The sequence below is a fragment of the Danio rerio genome, chromosome 9 (assembly GCF_049306965.1).
Source record: "Danio rerio strain Tuebingen ecotype United States chromosome 9, GRCz12tu, whole genome shotgun sequence".
Classification (NCBI taxonomy): domain Eukaryota; kingdom Metazoa; phylum Chordata; class Actinopteri; order Cypriniformes; family Danionidae; genus Danio; species Danio rerio.
In genome coordinates this window covers 28063552-28077408 of record NC_133184.1, presented here as the reverse complement: position 1 = coordinate 28077408, position 13857 = coordinate 28063552, and the positions used below count along the sequence as shown (strand labels likewise).

Below are 13857 nucleotides of genomic sequence, written 5' to 3'. Positions count from 1 at the left end.
CATAAGCTCTTCCCACCCACCAATTACGATCAATCTATCTCTCTCCCCTATAGCGAGGTGTGAGTCTGCATTCAGGTTTGTTTGTATGCAAGTCGTTCTGATCGATTGCCTGTTTACCAGCCACTGGGAAGCAAATCCTCCACGAGCCGTGAACACAGAAGCCTCGCTGAGACTCAGGATGACGGGTCAGATGGCAGTTTGTCTCCCGCAGCCATACTTTTGACTATCGGCATGGTCCAATTTGTAGCTTATTCTGGCCAAGAAATGCCTACAAGAAAGGTTTGCAAGACCAACACGTGAAGAGGCATTAATCAAGCAAAGCAATTATGGTCTGTTTACAGCCATAGCAGCAGGGTTATCTCCAATGCACTGCTGAAAAGAGTGGGCTGCATAGCTAGGCTTTTTAATGGTTTGAAACAAGTCTCTTCTGCTCACCGAGGCTGCATTGCCTGTTGTAGCTTAAGGTAAAATAACTACTGTTGTGAAATATGTCTAATATATATTTTTAATAATTTAATGTGAAGACGAATTTTCAGTACATTTCTTAAGTCTCAATTCAGATTTTTATTATTAATTTCTTTAATTATACAAAATATTTTTTTAATGATTTTTTTAATCGCCTTAGTGAACTATTACTTAAATATGTACTTCTTCAAAATAAAGTTAAGTGTGTTGTTGTCACATGCTTATGTTTTGCTTATTCCACGTGCATTATTGAGGCGTGTCGTTGTTGTTGTGGTCATGTGAATTATTGCTATGCTGATCAGCTGTTCTGATCAACCACCCAGCTAATTATCATGGCTATATTGTTACAATAGCTATGTTTATGTCCAAAAATACTTATTAAATGAATGCGCAAAACTGGAATATTGCATAAAAGATGTGGTAATAAAGCAGCGTTTCCATCCAACATGTCAAAGAGAACAAAATCATCACTTTTTGATTATCTGGCACCAAATATCAACAGTGAAAATGGAATTTACTGCGGTAGGAGAAACTACGTAAATCTTCTTTTCATTTAGTAAATGACTTGCGCCTCAGAAGACAAATGCAGACACACAATGAACGCGTGGTGGTGTTTGAAGGCGTAAGACACGGAACAAAGATGCGCGACAGTTAATCAGAGGTAATTAATAATATAAAAACACTAATACTAAAATGGTTAAGGTGTTTTAGAATGACAAAAACAACATTTCAGATGCTTTACAATGTGCTCAGCCTGCTTGTTTGTCCATTCGCACACATTTTTATCATCACCGATATCATCATAAATTTACATTTATCGTTACTCTGTGTCTTGTCAGGACTTTCGGTGGGATAACCTCTGGACGCTATCAGCACACATTTCGTGAACTCTTTTTTACACTGTTTTTGGACTCTATTACTCTATGATTTTTGACCACAGGTCAATAAACACACTTGCAATCTGAATCCATCTCAGCTGTATATCAATGCAAAGCAATATGAATTCAAATTACATGTAAAACCTCGTAAACGGTTGTAAAAAAAAATATATATATTTTTATATATATATATATATATATATATATATATATATATATATATATATATATATATATATATATATATATATATATATATATATATATATAATAAAATAAAATTCTGTAATGGCATCATGGTGGTGCAGTGGGTAGCACGATCGTCTCACAACAAGGTCGTTTCAAGCCCCGGCTGGGTCAGTTGGCATTTTTGAGTGGAGTTTGTATGTTCTCCCTGTCTTCGTGTGGGTTTCCTCCAGGTGCTCCGGTTTCCCCCACAATCCAAAGACATGTGATATAAGTGAATTGGGTAAGCTAAATTGTCCATAGTGTATGTGTGTGAATTTGTGTTTCTCAGTGATGAGTTGAAGCTGGAAGGGCATATGCTGCATAAAACATATGCTGGATAAGTTGGCGGTTCATTCCGCTGTGGCAACCCCTGATGAATAAAGGGACTAAGCCGAAAAGAAAATGATTGACTGAAATTCTGTAATACACTACATTGAGCCTCATTCTGATATTTTAAAAAGTGAATAACTATTAGATTCCATGGTGATAGATTGCTTTGTGCACCTGCTTCTTGTTTAGTTTGTTTTCAACCCTCAGTTCAGTTCAACTCATCTTGCTTTGAATTTAACTTAATAAAAGAAAATGTATGTTTCCACATCTCCTTTTCCTGTCTTTATCCCACCTGCATGTGACGCCTATATACATTTCTTTACTTCTTTTCATTCATTATTTATTTCTGAGGTATACGCAGGCTTTAATAAGTACCGGAAGACTGTCTTATGAAATATTCATTTAATTCAGTGATGAAGCTTTCCTTGGAAAGAAAGAAAAAAAGAAATATATCGCACCTCCTCAAACTGAGAAGTGTGTACAAATGTGATAACACACAATAAAGACTCTTATCCTTTCTTTCCTCTCACTTAAGTATTCTATCATGCTAAGCAAATAGATCTAGAAGCTGTGTCAATTTGAGCTGTCCCTTTTCAATATAAAGTCTACAGAACTTCTTATTTCCACAAAGACTAGCTTTACTTAAACTTCCAATGTGCCGAACACACACGCGCGCAGGTTGGTGGTGCCTGTCATTTCACTTAAAACTTCCTTCCTCTCGCTGGAAGCTGATGGTAATAAAGGTCTAGCAGCGGCCACATGTATCCATCTGTCTATTCCTCAATCAGTGGGGCTCAGGAAATGGACAACCTCTCACTGACTAGCAGCGTAATTACAAGCAACACTGCTAAGTGTAGGAGGGTTAAATACCGGTGTCTATATTTGAGGGGAAATAACATTCCTGGCCCAACGGACTGTGTGGGTAAGCAGGCGTTCTCATCATAATCGTAATTTCCATTCAGATGCTTCTGAAGATACAAAGAAGGGATATTTTCACAGGGCAATTTAGGCCAAATCTTGGTCTGGGACCGAATGCATAAAGGTCTCCTTAGTTTAACAACCCATCATTCCATCCGTCATCCATTCATCCGTCATCAGCCATATTGCCAAGTATGCAAACCATAATGCATAAGTACATAAGCCATCATCAAGTCCAAATGGGTTGCTTTGAGAAATTCACAACGCATGGAAATCAAACGCATCAAGGCATACAATGTGACACCGGCCTGGAGTTTGTTTGGCAATCCTATTTCATTTCATTTCTTCATCATTTCTTTTCTATCAGGCCTGCATGCAGGAGGTTGAAAGGGAGGAGGAAATGTCACTATCAGAGAAAATGACAGGAGATAAAAAGGGCAGGGACGGTGAAGATTACCCATGATTACCCGGGTGAACGCTACCGTGGGAGAGAGGGAAGCGGGGGCATGGAGAGTCAGGGAGAAATGGAAAGAGCGAGAGAGAGAGAGAAGGCGAACGGAAATGCGGGCGAGCTACTAAAAGCCTCTCCATGTGATAAAAGGAAGAAATGCTTTCGTTTGCTCTTGATCTTCCTAAATAACCCAACCGAATATCAGGCCATCGTAACGCAGCACCAGACAAATGAGCTTCGCTGAGAGCTCATATCCAATTCTCACAATTACATTTAGTGTTTATGACTTCTTTTTTTTTTTCATAATGACAGCGACACGCTTTTCTACGGAAAAAAAAAATAATAATAATAAAAAAGAAGCCATCATCCTACGTGCGCAGTTACCTTCAGCCACTCTGGATTTATTCTCAGCATGTCCGTTTGACGGTTATTACCTCCTCACGCTGATTTTCCCACATCCCACATTGTGAAATGTCACGTTTGTAGTCAAGATGGAAATGGTGATTTGGGACTGACCTGAGATCAGTCTCGGTTACGCCCCTTTCAACTCAATCCGCCAAAGAAAATAAATAAAGCTGGTTCTGCGTCAGCGGCCCTGCAATAACACAATAAGAGGAAAGAGACAGGACTTTGGATGACTACAGAAATACACAAACACACATACACACACAAATATGGCATCTAGAGTATGGACTATAGGCTCTACCTCTCCAACCCCCTCCAAAAACACTATGAAAAATAAGAAAAGGAAAGTGGTCTGCCAGGAGGACTGCCAGCGCCGCTCCACAACACTACAGATAACAAAAAGCCCTCTCAAGACTCAATCTCAGCCCTTTATTTGTGCTTGTTTACTGTCGGCTAGAAACTCACTCTGATAGTTTCAGAGTGGCCCGCTTTCAAGGGATGAGGCAGAAAAAGCTGATGCTCTTCCTTTGTGCCATGGGTTTTGGCTGAAATGAAACTCTGACTCTTGGGTCAAATAACACATTTTGAAAGAAGCTCTGCCACATATGAGACTCGGCAAGCTGTTAAACTCACCTTTTAACATTTCATAAACCCATGAAATGGTTTGACCTGACCTGTGTTGACGTATTTCCAGCTGAAACAAGAAGTAAGGGCAGGAAATGCTAATTTTTTACAGTTTTTATAGACAGTTGGTTTATCCAAATTAGCGCACTTTCTGAGAAGGTAGTCCTGTGCATTTGAACTTCGCAACTTTTTAAAAAAGGTGCTGTTATTATTTTGTGTTTAGTACAGATGTCCCTCATTAACAGAGTTGGGTGTAACATGTTCCACAGTGATGTGTTATTGTATTTTAATTACATTTTTGAGGAATGCAGTAATGTAATGAATTACATTTTAAATTTGTGTAATTGGATTACAGTTACTAAGTCAATGCAATTGCATTACTTACGTTACAAATATGGTTTTTAGAAAAAAAAAATGCTTTTCTGCTGCAACGTCAGTTAATAAGCATGCGCTTTTTAATTGCTGGAGAACGCAAGATGAAATGGTTGCTGTTGAGAGTGATTGCTTCTTTAAGTGGAAATACAGACATTACTTTGATTTTATTGAGCGTAAAAACAAAAAAATATTGCTGTGAAATTCAGTCTGCGTCCAGTCTCTAAACAACTTTCGACTGCTTTTAACTCAACCAGCAACTTGTTCAAGCACTTGAATAGAAAGAATTCTTCGACAATGCTCATTACCAAGGAGGACACCAGCGCCCGAAAACACTGCGGCCAAACAAGGCTGACTCAGTCTAAACAGGCTAAATTGGATTTTTGTGCAGGATTGGGCGTTAACGTATCTTCTGTATGTGAAAAGAAGCATAGCTTCTTGGGGAAGTTCACATATCATGTCTTTTGCGCGTGCGCTCGCATTTCCCAGGTGCACATAGTTGAATCCCGCGAGTCACATGACAATAATTGATTGATCAGCTTTACGCTTTTGTATAGTATATACACATTTGACTAATTACCTCAGACAAACACAATACACCCAAACACTGCATTGCTTTTTCATACTATAATTGTCAATGATTACAGGCATCCAGTTTTCTTCTAAATATCTTATTTTATGTTAAAAAAGAAAAAAGACAAATGCTTTTGGAAAAGTTTTGGGTGAACTTTTTAAGTATTTTAAATATTTCAAGCTGCTGTGACCAACCCATTCTAATGTTTTTTAGTGAATATTATATTACTGAAAGAGCTGCAGTTTATTTTGTTATGTTAAGCTATGTTTTTAGTAAGTACAATTATCAATTAGTAGTCAGTAATTTGTAATCGATTACATTTTAAAGTAACGTACAAAACACTGCTCATTAATTGCGGGAGTTGCGTTTCAAAAATAAGCCGCAATACTGTAGGTGAAATCCGCAAAGTAGTCCACTTTATTTTTTATACTTAACTATTAAAGTTGTTTTAAAAATAAGTGCAGTATTTTAGAATGTGTGTATTATAGAAAGTCTTATAGAAACAACTGCAGTCACTAATCCTCAAAGCTAAAGGAGACTCCATCCTTATGATAATCTTGTTGAGGATGGTTACAGCCCTGTTTGCATCCTTGTTGAAACTTATTGCTGCTGTCGTCTTTATGTTATTTTCTTTCTTCTTTATCTAATGTACTGAAGATGCATTTATCCCGAAACAGCCCCCTACAGCCACGTAACTTCTACCTTCCTTTTGCATGTCCATTTTGTGCAATGGTTAACATCTTCCTGCCTTTTGGGTGTTACCATAAGTGCCTTTGAGTGTGCAGAATGTTTCGCTGGCGATTGAAGATTTATGTAAGAACACATTTTTTGGTGGTAATATGCTGAATTTCAGGTGCATACACTCTAAAAAATGCTGGGTTCCACACAACTGATTTGTGTTGGAAAAACGTGAAGAAATTAAGTTATTTGTGGATTGAATATAAAACAATCAAGTCTAAAAAAAAAATAAAAATTAAGAACTGTATTGTACATCTTATTTTATATACTGTATGTAATTTAAACGAACAGTAAACGTCATTTTTTGAAGGATCATTTAAGTGTCTCAAATGCAAGATGACTTTTGCAGGTCTGGGGATGGAGCGAGTGTGTTAACTACATTAAATATTTTAACACCGTTAACTGCTGTATTTGGTTCTCTGCCCTGGAAAAGCCTGAACGTCGAATACACAGACTAAACACACAAATAATGTTTCAATCAGTTCCAATTTTTCCTTACTGCCCACTCACATTTCTTGTGTAACCAAGCCAGATTTGAGAGTGTTAGTGTGTGTGTGTGGTGCTAGAGTGTTAGTGTGTGTAAACAGGCTTCAGTCAGTTCCTCAGGGTGTGTAGATGACTTCGGTAAAATGTGTTTACAGATTTGAGAGACAGAGTCAATTTCAGCTGGCTTAGACCACACTGACCCGACCATGACTGACGCCACACCATGGCCTCTGGCAGAGCAGTGGAGTTATGGGATGGCCGAGGGGATTATCGGGAGAGAAGGGGGAAGAGTTTTTCTCTCTTGCAAAATGCCTGAATGCAAACACATTCGCACTGTTCCAAAATCCAGGCAGCTGCTCTGTAGGCAGTATTATCATCAAATAGAATCATTACATTGTGATGTTAATGGGAATACAATAAAAGAAAACAAATGAACCACCCCCTCAATATAATATAATATAATATAATATAATATAATATAATATAATATAATATAATATAATATAATATAATATAATATAACATAATATAATATAATATAATGTAATATAATATAATATAATATTCACAAGTAAATGGTTTAAAACAGAAGCAAGCATGACACGATTACAATTAAAAAAATGTATAATTTATAAAAATATAATGTAAACTCAAAAAATGAAGTTAGCTGTTTGTTCAAACAACTTATTTAAAATGAGCTTAAACAAAATTCTTGAGTTTTTTGGGGGGCAGACAACTGGTTCAATGTTTTCTGCTCAATCCACTTTCATTTGTAAATAAAAATAATAGGTTAACTTAATTCCTTAATTATGTCCGGTTTGCAGTTTATGTTGGAGCTCCTCATGCCTCCTTTCGACTTTCGCTTAGCTGGTGCCGCAAAAACTGCATGGTGAGTTTCAAAATTTCTCTTATCATTTGATTTTTTACAAGAGTAAATGTGTTTTGTGTAAAACAGACAGAGCAGAGCACCAGAGCTTTCAAAAAAGTGGGTTTCTGCCCACTTGTTTTAAAACTTTCAATGTTCCTCAGATTTTTTTTTTCTTTTTGCCATCACCACTTAAATGCTTGAATTTGCAAGCAAATTTGCGAGCTCTGCTGTAAAAAATTACAATAAAGAAGGAATTATAATTGTATTTTCAATAGAAAACTGATTTCTAGTAAGGTTTTTTTAAACTGTAAAATATTATTAAAGGGAGATCCAAGTATATCCAAGTAGCTGGAGAGCCAAGTATTTTTGGTCAAAGAGCCACATACTTTTCTGACTGTTTTAAAACATATTTAACAAATTTGAATCTGTTTTGAGCCATTTTTATTTTTTGTTTTTGTTTCTTTATATGTTTCTCTTTTATAAGTTTATCTAAAGCACTTTGAATTTCTATTGTGTATCAATCTGCTATATAAATAATCTTGCCTTGTCTTAATGTTGTGCCAACACAAATCGATTGTGTAAAACCCAGCATTTTTAACACTCTAACACTGGTAAAAACTGTTGGCCTATACACAATTACTTCATGTTGTTTCAACACAAGTTAATGTGAATTCAGCATAAAACAATTAATTTGTACCAAAAACAAAAGCAGAGTTGTGTTTTCAACTTTTCAACTTTAAATGACTTTAAATAAGTAGTTTCGTAAACAAGTAGCAAGTCATTTTAAGTTAAACAAATGTTCAATATAATATAACATGATATGATATGATATGATATGAAATGATATGATATGATATGATTTAAATGTAATGTAATGTAATGTAATATACAGTAATACAACATAATATAATATAATATAATGCACCCAATGTCATTAGATTATTACAGGGTTTCTACAGGTTTCACCACATTAAACTTAAGTTACTTCAGTAATTTAATGCTATTTTTAAATAAAAAGTTTAAAGTTTTATTGAGATGTTGGTGATTGTATGGGTGTTGATGGCCACATTGGGAAGCTATACATGAACAAAAGAAAATTAGGACCTGTTAAAATAGATGTAAAGACATACAACACAATATTTTAATACAGTAGTTCTCAAACTGTGGTACCTGTACCACTAGTGGTACGCAGCCTTCCTTCTAGTGGTACGCGGAGGAATGAAATATGTCATGTACATGCCATACACATTTCAAAATTGATCAAAAATTATGTATATAATATGTCAAATATGACATATAGCCTATATTTCTAATGTAATCTGCCATGTTTTTTAACTGCAGAGTTGTAGCTGCTTTACTGGGCCTACTACGCTATTGTATTTCAATACTGCTCATTTTGGTGGTACTTGGAGAGACAATTTTTTTCTGAGGTGGTACTTGATGAAAAACGTTTGAGAACCATTGTTTTAATAGAACCTAAAACTTAACGTTTGAGATTTAAGACATTTTAAGACTTTTAAGACGCCGTGGATACCCTGTATTAATAGTTTTAATATGTTGCAAAATTGTTCTGCCTTTTACTGAAAACAGAATAATGCAATTTCTGCCTACATTTAGTAGAATTTTCCAAATCAGACACATTGTTCCATTCTCGTTTGGATTCTGTCTCAGACATCCACAGAGTTTTAGAGCAGAACTGTAGACTTTTATGTTTCAGTCTGGGTTGTGGAGGTCATAAAAAGATCAAGTGTGTGGATGGAGGAGGCTGGTGTTTCTGGTCAGTAAGCCTGTGGTATGAGAGGTGTGGCTGCGTGTAAAAGTGATCTCCACCACACAAAGACAGTGTGTGTGCGTGTGTGTCTCCATAGCTGATGTTTTTGCCATTAAAGTACCTCTCAAAAAGGCGAACACAATTTCTCCTTTATGTAAGAGGCTGTCTGAGAGTTTCCTTTTGTTTATTTGGTCAGGACAAAGTATCTGAGTTTCCTCTCCAAGAATCAAATAAACAATATCCAGTGAGCTGATGGACAGGTCTGTATGAGCCTGTGTGAACACACAAAAGGATGTCAGTGTCCACAAATTATTTAAACTAATGATCAATTTACTGATTAATCGTAAAAGATGTGTCAACTTTAGAGGTACATTATCATCTGCATGGCAGAATGTGCAAATTACATTCAAAACCAAGCAAGCTGTAAATAAAAGACAAGGGGAGAGCGGGGACAAAACTAGCCATTTTTTTTTGAGCCCTGACAACATTTACTTTCCAGGCCATAAGAGTAAATTCTGCATGCAATAATTAATGGAGCTGCCAAATATCACATGATTTCACCACTGTGTCCTGTGGTTAGAGATCCACAGTTTTTACTTCGAAATATTTGACGGTACTACAATTTAAAATGAAAATGCAGCTTAATATTTTTTTGCAAAGATAAAGGACAAAACATATTAACCATGTGGCAGCACTGTGGCTTAGTGGTTAGCACTGTTACCTCACAGCAGGAAGGTCGCTGTTCAAAGCGGGTCAGTTGGCATTTCTGTGTGGAGTTTGCATGTTCTACTTGTGTCGACGTGGTCCGGTTTCCTTCACAGTCCAAATACATGCGTTATAAGTGAACTGAATCAATTAAATTGGCTATAGTGTATGAATATAAATGTGAGAGTATAAGGGTGTTCCCCAGTACTGGGTTGCAGCTAAAAGGGCATCCACTGTGTAAAACATATGCTAGATAAGTTGACAGTTCATTCCTCTGTGGCGAGCCCTGATGAATAAAGGGACTAAGCTAAAGGAAAATTTAAATTATTAACAACGTTATAGTCCGATATATATATCTAAAATAAACAACATTAAGCCAGTAAATCTACCACATATTGTTTTGTTACTTTTCATAACAATGCAGAGTTTTTGCAGAGTTCATTTCTAAAGCAACACTATGCAACTTCCCCAACAGGCTCCCTCTGGTGGTTGATAAGCACAATTGCATGTTACCATGGTTGTACAACTGTTGTCACGCTTCCCAGTGGGCAGTGCTACTCATGTGCATTAGTATATTGACAGAACTGCTGTAAGCTGATACCTTGTTTGGAAACCATGTCCATCGACAACCGATGAACTGGACTGTGTGTACCAGATTGTGTGTCATAAGGCCATTAAAATAATCAATTTTTATGGCAGCATCTTTAATATTTTTCTTGACCTCAACTAAAGTGGTACAATTGAATTGAATTGGTCATTAAAATGTCATTACATATTAATGACACTGTTAGTAAAATATTTGACAGAGTACTGAATCTTTTAATCAGACATTTCAATGATAAATTCATGTTTATGACAGATTTATGACAATTTTTTGTCTCGGTAACGTCAAATTGTCATTACAAAGATAATTTGTGATACATTTGTTTATGTCAAGTCATAAAGAAAACTTAAACAATGTTCTATATGCATTTAAAATGGCATAACTGAGCGACTACCACTTAAAGGGCTCAATAACAGGGCTTTAAATTAACCTATTTGCTTGGTTGCGCTGGTTCTCCTAACTTAAAAGAATTACCCAACAAGTTGTCGCACCGACCAAAAATTAGAAGCACTGTTACTACAAGTTTCATAGCAGACTTTAACCCAGTGGAAGTCTTTTATCCACTCTTCGGAAAGTGTAAACGGTAAACTAACATTCACGACATGATCACAGATCGGATGTGCCGTTATATGTAACTTTAGGTGGTTTCTAAAACTAAATCTGTCAGTGTTATTTTCACTCTCTCCTATCCAGACATTTACATTTTCGCAGCTGTAGCTCCCTGTCATTTGAAGGAAAGGCATTGACTGAGTAATTGACAGCTGATATTAATTAATCTATTCACATTCAGTTCAAGAGCCGTGAGCCAATCAGAAGAGCTTGAAGGCGAGGCAGGCATTGCAGGCTTTGTTTACAGCAGTAAGATAACATGTCAACTCTTTTAAACTATTTTCAGGTGTGCTGCTTTTGGAATTTTTAAGGTACAAATATGCATTTTGCAAAAAATGTACATTTTGCAAAATGTCTCCTAAATATGCACATGTCGTGAACATTTGTCAAAGAAAACTGGTCGCACAGCAACAATTTTATGCAGTCGCACAAATGCTCCCGAATATACTTTGAGGTCGCATAGATAAAATTTTGGCTGAATATATGCGACCAAGACGGTTGCAAATTCAAGCCCTGCACAAGCATGCATTCCATCTCATTAATACTCATGAGTCATGAACACCCCTTCAAGTGTTACTACAAAATTCTTCTAGTTAAAAGTTATCTTTACCACTGATATAACCTTAGAAATATTATTTTTTGGTCTAAAACTTACATAGCATTGCTTTAATGATGTCAATGTTTAATTGAATACTGTTAAGATCGATTTAAATTATAATAAACTTTTAATTAAAAGTCCATTGATCATTGGCCTCCCTAAATCACATGCAAGCAAATAATGTTGTCGGACTCAATAATGCAAACTGGAAAACAATCCTCCAGGAAAAAAAAAAGAGAGTATCTCATTTCCCATGTGTGTGATGTGGCATCAGTTGTGCTTTTGCCCTGCTAATCCCTTTTTTAGAGTTCAAAGGTCACCGAAGGTCAATGCCTTTTTTTTCTTTTCTTTTTTTTATTTTTTGCTGCGTTAAGAAACAAGGTATTGGGAAAAAAAAGAGCTTTGACAAACAACAGCCCTTGTTTCTCAACTCCTCCTTTACTCATCCATCCTTCCCTCGTTCCTCCCTCTCTCACACTCTCCCACACACTTTCAATTTCGCCATACCGCAAAATCTCCTCACCTCATCCACCTCTCCGCTATTTCTCATTCATTTCTCTCTCTCTCTGCCTCTGTTGACAGGCATTAAGGAATGGCATTAACTGACACTCAATCCACAGGTTGGTCCAATAGAATTCCTCTTTTGCACTCACTGTTAAATCCTGGGTTTTAGACGTATCACTTGCCAGCTGCCACTATCCATTCTTCTTCTTTTTTTAATACCTCATCCTTCGCTCTTTGCTCATATGTCCATTTATTTTGTGCTCCCCTACTGATTTTTCATTAAATACGTGGCTACAGTGGAAAGTAAGTGAAACAGAAGGATCATGGAACAAAAAGTAAGCAAAAGTTCAATGCAGTAGGCAGAAGTTAAAGCTGGAGATAGGACAAGTGTGTTTTGCACAAAAATTGGTATGCACTTTGTGACATTCTCTTTGGATAATCTGGTGAAATGTACTGCAAGTCATTTTGCAGATTCATGAGAGTACTGATAGAGTTTTAGTAATCTGTTAGATTAGGACAAACACAGTAATTTGACTTCTTTTGAATTATGAAGTCACTTGTAGGGTTGGGTCGATAGACCATGGCCAATCAACATCACGATGCCGAACCGGCATCGCAATCCTCTGCGCCGCCCCCATCCCAGTAGCATCCCTCTCGTGAAAAATACAGACCAGGCCCCATTTACACAATAGCGCTTAGTTTTAAAATGGCATTTTAGAACGAAAATGATCCACATCCATACTGGCATTTCTGAAAAGCCTTTCTGAAAAGCATTACTTCCACACTATACCGCTGAAAATGCACATCACATGACCAAAGTTTATGTCCACGTCAGAGCTCCTTTGAGCACAAAACCACAGAGAGCAGTGCACGTCGGACAGTTTATCAAGGATGTATCGCTGGATCGCGACTATAGTTGTTAAAGTGATATTTAATTAATCTCGTCTTTATCTAACGACTCTTCAGTCTTTTGAACCTATCAGATAACGCGTCACATCATCGATAAAAGCCTGAGATACTGTTGGTTGTGCACCTTTTTTTATCAAGTTTGTCGACGCCATTATAACGACACATTTCACTCTGCCTATTCATGCCAGAGTACCGCAGAAAAAGTGATTGACATACTGTATGGTCATTTGTTTGTAACTTATCTTAATTTATTTATGATTTGTTATGGGTAAAACAAAGACCGTGCGGGTCAGGTACAGTAGTTGAAACGGTAGGCTACAAATAATTAATTAGTTATTAATTTATTATTCATAAATAAATAATTTATCGCCGCCTACGACAATGATGCCATCATCCATCGCAATGTTTCACATTAGACATCGTACGATGCCAAATTGGTCGACATCATCCAACCCTAGTCACTTGTAGTTAACTGAATGTCTGGGAGACCACCAACATAAAGTTTTGCCAAAATTAAAATGCTGTCTTATTTACTTAGAGCTACTACACTAAAAGCTACTATTTACTTAGAGCTAGAACTACTATTTACTACAGCTGTTGGCAGCTAGCTCTCTGCAACTCTCATATGGTCGCCCACTGAAGCTAAGCAGAGCTGCGCCTGGTCAGTACCTCGATGAGGGACAACTTGGGAAACCTAGGTTGCTGCCGGAAGTGGTGTTAGTGAGTCCAGCAGTGGGCACCCAACCTGCGGTCTGTTTAGGTCTTAATGCCCCAGTATAGTGAAGAGGACTCTATACTGCTCAGTCAACTCTGTCTTTTG

The 13857-nt window shown here is 36.9% G+C and overlaps 1 protein-coding gene across 13 annotated transcripts in view; it reads right to left on the bottom strand.

The window, feature by feature from the left end:
- The window catches only part of LOC141376138 (uncharacterized), a 1104960-nt gene that overhangs the window by 786984 nt on the left and 304119 nt on the right, over nucleotides 1–13857 (bottom strand). Inside the window, exons 6-7 of one of the 13 annotated variants that reach the window (XR_012385420.1) lie at nucleotides 9230–9380; nucleotides 2290–3865 (exon numbers count right to left, since the gene is read on the bottom strand). The exons of 7 other annotated variants lie outside the window; for them this stretch is intronic. The gene's annotated coding sequence lies outside the window, so the exon portion shown is untranslated. Of the gene's footprint in view, nucleotides 1–2247; nucleotides 3866–9229; nucleotides 9381–13857 lie in introns of those variants that run through there. 5 more of the 13 variants (XR_012385416.1, XR_012385412.1, XR_012385413.1 and 2 more) reach the window with 5 other exon arrangements.